General features: G+C 52.1%; 1 protein-coding gene across 5 annotated transcripts in view; it reads left to right on the top strand.

Annotated features, from left to right (window-relative positions):
- Window positions 1–124: 124 nt before the first annotated feature.
- Window positions 125–9,700, top strand: part of UROS (uroporphyrinogen III synthase) — a 35,791-nt gene continuing 26,215 nt past the window's right edge. For 4 of the 5 annotated variants that reach the window (XM_042908214.1, XM_042908217.1, XM_042908216.1 and 1 more), the window contains exon 1: window positions 125–359. The gene's annotated coding sequence lies outside the window, so the exon portion shown is untranslated. Of the gene's footprint in view, window positions 360–4,787; window positions 4,903–9,700 lie in introns of all 5 variants that reach the window. The other variant, XM_042908215.1, reaches the window with a different exon arrangement.

The raw sequence follows: 9,700 nt of genomic DNA, 5'->3' as shown, positions 1-9,700 counted from the left end.
GGCATTTCCTTCCCCCGCCTCCATCCTCCCTTACTCCCTACAACGCTCCCCACCCCCTTCGCTCAGTGGTTCGACCCTTCTCGGCCCCACCTCCCCGGGCCTGGGCGTCGGTGCGCATGCGCGAACTCCAGCTGTGCGCTGCTCTGGCTCCCAGACCCCGGCCGCGCCGCTGGTGCCTCGCGGCCGTGCGCAGGCCGTTTCCATGGCAGCAGAGGCCACGCGGTGAGGGGGCCTCCCACCCGGTTCCCAGCTCCCACAGCTGCATCTCTGGCTCCTTGGCACCGCGAGATACCGCCCCCGACGGGGCGCCCGCCGAGTGCCCCAGCCCCTAGCCTTTCGGGCCTCTGCAGCCCGGCGAGGTAGGTGTCGCCGCCCACGGTGCCGACGATGACACCGAGGCCTAGCGGGAGCGTGACGAGTAGCGAGCGGAGCTCCGAGGCCGCTGCTGGCTTGGGCGGGGGTCCCTGGCCTCCGGGGCAGCGGTCGCCCCGAACGGAAGGTCGCCGGATGCGTACAGATGCCCGCGCGCCAGGCTCAGGCCCGGCCCCGAGGGGGCACCCCAACACCGTCAGTGGCATAACCATGTCAGCGACTGAACGAATCCCCCCCCTAAGCCCTGCCCCTAGCCGACGCTCTTGAAGCGCATTTTTGGACCCGAAAGTGTCTTTAACCTTCAATGCTTCGGGTCCAGTGGGGAAATCTGAATTACAGACCAGAGCCTACTTTGAAAGAATAGAGAGTGGAGGGGACTATGGTGCTGCTGCAGCCGGTTGTGGCCCAGTCTACCTCCCCGCCCAGTGCTGTCAGATCTTTACGTGGCAAGAGCCCCCGGGGTTCTGGAGTTTTACAAGGTCCATCCTGATTGTTAGCACCTGTGCCAAATAAAATTCAGCTCCTAATCAGATTTCTCACCTGGACCACCAGTATGCAGCCATTGTAAAGATGACTGGAAAGAAGGTCCTTGAAGAAGACATCAGCTTTCTGAGCAGAAGGTCTATGGTTTAAGCATTCTCTCCTCTGTAAAATGAGGAAAGTGGGTTGGAGAACTGTGACCCTAAAAATGGAAGGCACTGCCCCTAGTAGTGAGGTGGCTACTGCCCAGAGGGCCCTTTCTCAGTGATCTTTCGGCAGCAGGAAATGGAGTCAGGGTGACGTAAGGGTTGCCAGAGCCCAAGTCCCCATGACTGTTTTCTGTAAGTTTCATCTTTCCTGAGCGTCTCCGCTACCAGGCCACCATATGGATGTTGGCAGACCCGCGTATCAGAAATTCACATCTGATGGGGTAGCTTAAAATGACCCCTTTGGGCCCCACAACTGTGCAAAAACATCTTCCTGTAACGTACAAGACAGGAAGCTGTAGGGGGGAAAAAAAAAACACCTATCGCAAGGCTCAAATTAGAAAAAAGACTCGGAAGGCATGGTGCCAGTGTATGAACAGAGTTGCGCTCAGACAGCACGGGTAATTTTTAAGTATACGGTTGAGTGGCACGAGGTATATCCGCATTATTGTGCAACAGTCACCACCATCCATCCCCAGACCTTTATCTAGCAAAAACCAAACTGTGTCCATTAAACTGTAATTCCTCAGTTCCTACCCTCCGCACAACGGGCCCCGGAAACCCCCACTTTGTTCTCTGCCTTTATGAATTTGGGCTATTGTAGTGGAATCATATAATGTGTATTCTTCTGTGGCAGCTCATTTCACTGAGTGTAAAGTCCTCAGCGTTCATCCATGTTGTAGCAGGTGTCAGAATTTCCTTTTTTTTTTTTTTAGGGTTGACTAATACTCCATTGTACATATATGTCGCATTTTGTTTATGCATTTGACCATTGGTGGGCACGTGGGTTGCCACCACCTTTTGACTCTTGTGAATAATGCTGTGAACTTGGACATAAAAATACCTGTTGAAGTCCCTGCTGTTAAATTTTGGGGTGTATATACCCAGAAGTGGAACTGTTGGATCATACGATAATTCTACGTTTACTGTTTTTTGAAGACCTATACTTTTTGGTATTTTGCAAAGTTTCCACAGTGAGCAGGCATGGCTTTGACAAGAGATCGGGGGGAAAAGCCTTACTTGCACCCTCAGACTAGCTCCCAGGTTGAGGTCATGGTCAGGGTGTAGAGTATCTTAAAAGAGCCTAGATGGTAGGCCTGGATTAAATTCCACCGCTGCCACTCGCTGTGCTGTGTGACTATGGGTACATTGCTCAGTCCTTCAGAGTTTTGGTTTCCTCTTCGGTGAAATACGGATAATAATACCTACCTTGCTGGTCTAAATGGGGGTGGAGATCCTGCCATGTAAAATGCTTGGCCCCTTAAATAACACAGAGTAAGCGCTTAATAAAAGGGCAGCTGTTGTTACTGTTGAGAGAGCAGCAGGACACAGCTAGAAAGTGTGCGTTCGAGAACCTGGCTCTTTCTTACCAGCGAAGTGGTCTTGATCAAGTCGTTTCTCTGTTTGTGTAAGGAAAAGAGATCATTTCCCCTGCTCTGGAGATGCTGGGTAAATCTGAAGTGTTGTTTTCCCTCAGTGTGAACTAATATTTACCGAGCATCCCCTGTGGGGAAGGAAGTCCGTCAAACAGCCAGCAGTCCAGAGGGTCCCGTCCACTGCACGATCGCAGGGCCTGAGACCAAGAGCAGAGCAGCCTAGACCAGAACACAGGCCTCCGCCCCCCTGCGCAAACCCCTTCCCCTCCCCCGAGCCTCTTCCCAAAGTCCAGAGTGGCTCAGGTACAATCCTCCTTATTTAAAAGCCTGGGAATAGCCCCGCTTGTTTCCTGTTCCTGGTTCCCTCCTATTCCTGCTGCGAGGCAGGTTAGCAGGAGTTTCTTCAAGCAGGGAGCTTTCAACTTGGTCCGGGACAAATGCAGGGATAATAGAATTCCTGAGGCTGTACTGGCTCCCCAGGCTGCCGTGTCCAAGTGCCACAAACTGGGCAGTGTATACAGTGGAAATATATTGTCTCAGTCAGTGGTAGACACTAGAATTCTACGACCAAGATGTCATTAGGGTTGGTTCCTTCTGAGGGCCGTCAGGAGACATCTGCTCTGTGCCTCTCCCCCCACCCCGTTCTGGTAGCTTTCTGGCCATCTGACATCCCTCGGCTTGTCAGTACCTCGCCCCGATCTCAGCCTTATCTTCACAGGTCTTTCCCCCAGTGCATGCATATGTGTGTGTGTGTGTGTGTGTGTGTGTGTGTGTGTCCGCCTCTCCCCTTGTCATCGGATACCAGCCCTATTGGATTAGGGCCCGCCCTAATGACCTCATTTTAACTTGACTACATGGCAAGGACCCTGTTTCCAAATAAGGTCACATTCTGAGGGATGAGGGTTAGGACTTCAACACATAAATCTTGGATTCAAAGCCTAACAGCCCAAGTGCAGGGATTTACCATTTCACTGCTAGCTCTCCACAGCAAGCGACCGGATGACGGGTATGTGAACTTCTTGATGGGAACAACTGAAGGAGCCTGTGTGGAGATGCACGTCTCCGAGAAGGGCATCGTTCATTTTTTGAGAACGCCCCCACCTCGCCGCCCCAATCCCTAGAATACTCCAGGCTCTAGTCAACAAAAGCATCTCAGCTGGCTTTACCCGTCTCCAACCTGTTCGGCACGAATCCGCTGCTGGACTCCTGTTTTAATGTCACCAGACCTTCCATACAAAGTAGCTGGGATGTGCACACATCATCCTAAGGCATCGGCCACAGCAGAGTATGAATTCTGAATCAGAGGAGCCCTGGGCCCCGATGCAGACTTTTAAAGCCTTTCTTCTGAGTGCTGGCAGTTTGCAGTTTGCAGTAGGCAGTACTTCTGTGTGTGTGTCTGTCTCTCTCAGTCTCTCTCTCTCTCTCTCTCTGTCAACACTTAGCTCACAGTTCTGTGGTTGTCAGTCTCCCCCCACCAGCCTTGGAGCATCTTGAGAGTGGGTGTTAAGTGTTATTTGTCCCTTAACCAGCACCCAGTTCCCAGCATCACACAGAAGAGATTCAGTGTATCTTGGGTAAACGAAAGTAGGATTGCAGAGCCCCTCCCTGTCTCGTTGAGAGCCACGTTTCTGGCCTGGAAGGCCCGCCGGTCCTTTCTTAGTTCCCCTTGTTGGTAAAATCCAGGAGCTTCTGCAAGGTGAGCAAGGCAGAATGCGGCACACCAGGAACTCCAAAGAGTAAGTCCTGCCAAAGAACCGGGCTCAGCTGCTCCCCAAGCGCATCGCATGGTTCTCTTTGACTTGCCCATCATCCGGAACTGCCCGCTCGGTGCCTGGTATCTCCCATATGTGTGCGTTGGGGTGGGGAGGTACCCCTGCAACGACTCTCCACCCCACTGCCTGCCTTGCCAGTGATGGCCTCGTTTCTCCTCTTCAGAGCAAGACTGAGTCGTCTTCCCTTCCTGTACCTACGTCTTTACCTGTACTTTATTCTGGCACTTGCTCTATTATGGACTGAATTGTGCCGCCCCCCCCCCCCATTCATATGTTCCAGCCCTAATCCCCAATGTGACTTTACTTGGATATAGGGCCTTTAAAGAGGTATTGAAGAGGGGCACCTGGCTGGCTCAGTCGGTCTAGCATGTGACTCTTGATCTCAGGGTCATGAGTTCAAGCCCCATTTTGGGCATGGAGCCTATTCAAAAAAGGAAAAAAAAAAAAAAAGCAGTAGTGATTAGATGAGGTCACTGGGAGGTCAAGCTCTAATACAATAGCCACCAGGTGGAGGCCTAATCCTGTGGGTCCGGTGTCCTTTACCAGAAAAGGAGACACCAGCGGTCTCTCTCTGTGCACAGAGGAAAGACCACGTGAGCACGGCCAGGAGGCACTCGCCCCTAAGCCGGGAAGAGAGCTCTCACCAGGAACCAACTGTGAGAACACCTTGATCTTGGACTCCCAGCCTCCAGAACTGTGAGCAAATAAATGTCTGCTGTTTAGCCCCCCCGAGTCTTTGGAATTCTGGTATCGATGGGATTGCACTCTGCAGAGGTGTCTTCCTTCTCCTTTGCTAGGGTCTCCCCTGCCCACTGCCCAACTTGACCTGGCATTGCCTGGGTGCTGGAGGGCTCTGACCTGGGCCTCCTTCCCCTGTCACCCAGGTCCCGGGACTTCAGAAGACTCCCTCTACACACTGACACCGCCCAAATCCCTGTCCTTTGACCCGACTCCCCCCGGAGCCCAAATTGCCTACCCAGTTTCTCCATTTGGGCATTTGGTGCCAGGACTGTCCGACTCATTTACCACTGCAGCGGACCTAGTAAATGCTGTAACATTCGTACAGCACGTCGTGGTAAACAGATGAGGTATACAGTTCCCAGGTAAAGGCAGCCGGCCCTGGCTGGGGCTGCCGTGGTTCTGGCTGCCCTGGGCCCCACCAGCTGCCCCAGGGGCCGAGAGGACCAAGCCCGCAGGCATGCCTGTAAGCTGTTCACAGCACACGAACGAATAGGCTGAGGCGCACGGGTGTGGAACAGGCATCCTCAAACATGGTCCGTCCCGAACGAATCTTTGTCCCCATCCCTTCGCATGCCCCGGCAGGGCTCCCATCCTCCGGCTGTTCGGGTTATAAACCCAACTCCTCTTTCCTCCACCCTGCACCAGCCCCAGTAAATGCTGTTGGCCCCACCTTCAGAACACATCCAAGGGGACGCCTCCCCACTTCACCTGCCAACCCCTACCCAGGCCCTGCGGGTAGGAGTTGGCACAAGAAGCCCTGAGGAGGGCGAGCCTGAGAGACAAAAGTCTGGGGCGGCCGGAGTGCAGAGGCGGGAGTGGAGACCCCGGGGCTGGACCCTGCCGGGCCTCGTTGGGTCGTATCAGGGAGTTTGTATCTGATCTCGACAGGAGTGGGAAGGTTCTTATTGACGGATTTACTTCTCCTGGCCCTTTCTCATTTCTGCTTGCCCTTTCCTCCTGCAGGGTAACAGGAGGCGGGGAAGTGTGGTATCACAGAGCAGGCGCAGGACTGAGGGGCAAGGGATCTGACGCTGCTTTACCGCCCACGATGTGATCTTGTTTCTCCTCTGTTAAGTGGGGCAAACCTCTGCGTTACCAAGCTGTCAGGGTGCCAAGTGACTCAGAGGACATAACAATGACCACTGACACGTTTACTGAGCACCTACCATACACCAAAGACTGACTGAATGCTTCAGTTGTATGAAAACGATGAGGTCGGCCCGTTTTATGGGTGAGGAAGCTGCCGTAGAGAGGACAGAACTCCTCCAGAGTCCCTGAGCTGATAAGTGGCAGAGCCGGGTGGCATTCACAGACAGGCGGGCTGGCTCTCAAGGCTGTGCTCCCAACGCCTAGGCTGTGCTGCCTCTCCTATCCTTTGCAGACCCCACCCAGGGTTTGGGAGAACAGAAAATAAAAAGTATCACTCTGGTACAGAGTGCTTAGATTAGTAACGCAGACACGCGAAAGCAAAGCCCATCTACCCACCGCAAATAGAGAAAATATTTCTTCTGGGTTCTTCCCTGTGGTTGTCTTAGGTAATAAAATTGATGGCTCTGGGATAATAACCATTAAGAGATTCCGTGAGCTGTGCTACTGAACTTGAGAACTAAAAATCAGATTATTACCCTTATTCCTTCTCTGCCCGTGCTCACAGCACCTCTAATGCAACATTCAGAGAAACCACCGCTGATGATTCTGTGCCCGGCTAGCGCCCCATGTCATCAAGTTCAGTGAGAAACCCATCACCTGATAAGTGCACAGAGATAGTCCTGCTAACACATCACTCATTTTCTTAGTCATTTAAGAATTAAAGTTGATCATGTTTTGAGACTAGATTCCCCACTAACTGACTAGTACCATTCACTGTATATTAAGCACATTCGGCCCAGGGCAGAATCCCAGGGCTCAGAGAAAGGTCTACAGGGCGTGGGGGTGGGGGGAGTGGACAGGGGGAGTCCCAAAAGGTCCTGCAGAGCCAAAGGATCTGCCCCAAAGGCCTGGGGACTGGGTGACAGACACTGCCCTTAGCAGAGGAAATGGTCACCAGGGGGAGGCCTGGCTCACGGGGCAGCTGAGGTGCACGTGTTTCCACAGGCACTCGTGTGCATGGCGTCAGCTGCCCTACACGTGGGGGATGACTTCTGTGCCTGGAATGGCTTCTGTCCAAATGGCTTTCTTTCTCCCATCATCAGGGTTTAGAGAATGGCATTACTGCAACTTCTCCCAGACCAAGGAAAGGTCCAGAACATTCCCATCCACATTCCAGCCGGCAGGGAGGCAGGGGGAGAGAGTAGGGGCGTGGCACTTCCCGCTAAGGGCAGGACCCACAAAGTGTGCGCCTTGCCCCCCCCCCCCGCCCTCCGCCCTCCGCTTGTGTCCTGAGGGCCAGAACCTAATCACCAGGCCACATCCAGGCACGGTTTCATTTGGGGCAACCACGTGCCCTGCCCTGTTAACGACAAGGGAGTCCATTTCTATGAGAGAAAAGGGCAGACTGGGTATTTGGGAGCCAGTGGCGATGCTGGCCACACCTGCCACTCCAAGTAAGACTTGGCCAGTTAGGCCTCCATGGCATCTTGACTTTTTCTTTGTCGGTCTTATCACACCGACCCTGTCATCGTCTTTACGTGTAAAATGTCGGTTTTATCCTCCGGTAAAGATGAGGCAGGAATCGTACTGTATCCCCAGTGCCTAGTGCACAGTAACTGTTTAGAAATAGTTGTTGCCTCATTGATAGGATTACACTGAACACACCTCAAGCTTAGGTGGGATTCAAAGAAGAAAGACATTTTCGCCTAGCGGCAACCATCAGTCCGCAGACCGATGGTTTCACCCTGAATTACGTCACTGCGTCCTGTTAACTCTGTCTTCACTGTGAATCCCGATCCAGCCGCTTCCTAACGGTGCCACTGCCCAGTGTCCACGGAAGCCAGAGACCCTTCAAAAGCGCGAACCAGTGTCATCGCTTCTGGTCCTGCTGCAGCCCGTCTGTGGACCCATTTCTCGTGGGGCCCAAGTCCACCTTGTGCTTTGCACTGGAGCCACGCTTACCCTTCTCTCCTGGGGACGTGCCCGGCCCCTTCCTGACACTGGAACAGGTTTCCCCACTGCCATTGTCATTCTGATCTCAACTAAGACGCCATCTCAGAGGTGGCCCTGGGGAGGCGACCAGCTATCCGCACCCGGTCACCTCTCCTACATCACCTTACAGCACTTGGTAGTACTTGAACTTGTCCCCCCTTCCCCAGTAAATAATGCAGACCTAATGCCCCTGAGGCAGATTCCAGGCGTCACTGCCTGAGAACAATATAGAAACATTTTTGTGAGAGACTGGCTCCTGGAATCTGAAAGCAACACTAACATATCCTTTGAAAACTTGGGGTTCCATATCCCAGAGCCTACAACTGTGGCGGGGATGGGCTGGGGCTGAGGTCGGTGGCCCAGAACGGCTTCCTTCCAACAGTATTACGCCTCCATCTTGTAAGCCCCTCAATCGTTGCTCGTTCTGTGTGCCTGAAAACATGTATGCAGCAACAGAAAATGCTCAGTTTTACCTGCCACTCAGTGACCTACAGATTCCTGGAGCCCCAGAAGGGGCTATCGGCATCAGTCAGGGTTCAAGCCGAGAAACAGAACTGGTGGGGGATATGGATTAGGATTACCGCAAGCAACTGCCTCATGCAAGTGTGAGACCCAGGGTGCAAGCCTCCGAGAAGGGCAGGCCGGCCCAGGCAGAGCTGAAGCTGTGTCCACAGGTGGAATTTCTTCCTCAGGGAAGCCTGGGTTCTGCCCTTACGGCCTTCCACCGACCGGAGGAGGCCCTCCCAGGTTATCTAGGATAATCTCCCTGGCTAAAAGCCACCTGATGATAGACTTTATTGTGCCTCCAAAATACCTAGGTCAGCGCTCGTGAATAAATGGGGACTAGATCCTAGCCGGGCTGACACGCGAGCATGACCATCTCAGAAAGGCGGGTTCCCGGTTTCCCAAAAGACAGACCCATTCCCAACGACCTCAGGAAACAATAGAAACAATACTGCCTACTTCCGCAGTCTCTGTAGCTAACAGCTCAGTGGCAGCAGTAATTAGAACTTGATTTCATAATTATTATTTGTTCACCCAGGATTGGTTGCTTAGATACAAAGCAATTCATTTTGAGCCAGATTTTCCTTAAGACGCCCTGCAGATATTATAATGTTCCAGAGCCTATTCAGTAATAACAAGTAATGGCTCTCAAAGTTAACACGTTTCTGCTCGAAACAATATGTGCTGTTTGACTGTTACCAACCACTTGCATAGTAGTTAGTAAGTAACTCGTGGGCCTCATGCTACTCACGGGATAGTAATCCACATTTCAGGCAGGATTTATTCCACAGTTCTCCAGCAGTATTTATTTTGAGGCCTTTGGGGTAGTCATATTAAATTCCACCCCCACCCTACACCTGGATACAAAAGAATTTAATGTCTATTGTAAAAAAAAAAAAAAATGTGGATAATACAGGAAGAGGTGAACAAGAAAACAATCACCCTAACCTGCCCCCCAGGAATAATTATCAGTAGTATTTTGATGCATATCCTTTCATATATATGTATATATAAGATCAATAAAGTCACACTATTCATGCATCCTATTTTTTAACATTATTTGGTGATCCATGTAATTAAGTTATTAATGACTCTTCTAATGATTTCATCTAATGATGTACCATTCCCTCAACGTTGGACATTTACTTTGTTTCCCGTTGTTAATACT

This window comes from Panthera leo, chromosome D2, assembly GCF_018350215.1.
Source record: "Panthera leo isolate Ple1 chromosome D2, P.leo_Ple1_pat1.1, whole genome shotgun sequence".
Classification (NCBI taxonomy): Eukaryota; Metazoa; Chordata; class Mammalia; order Carnivora; family Felidae; genus Panthera; species Panthera leo.
This window is presented reverse-complemented; position numbering and strand designations above follow the sequence as displayed.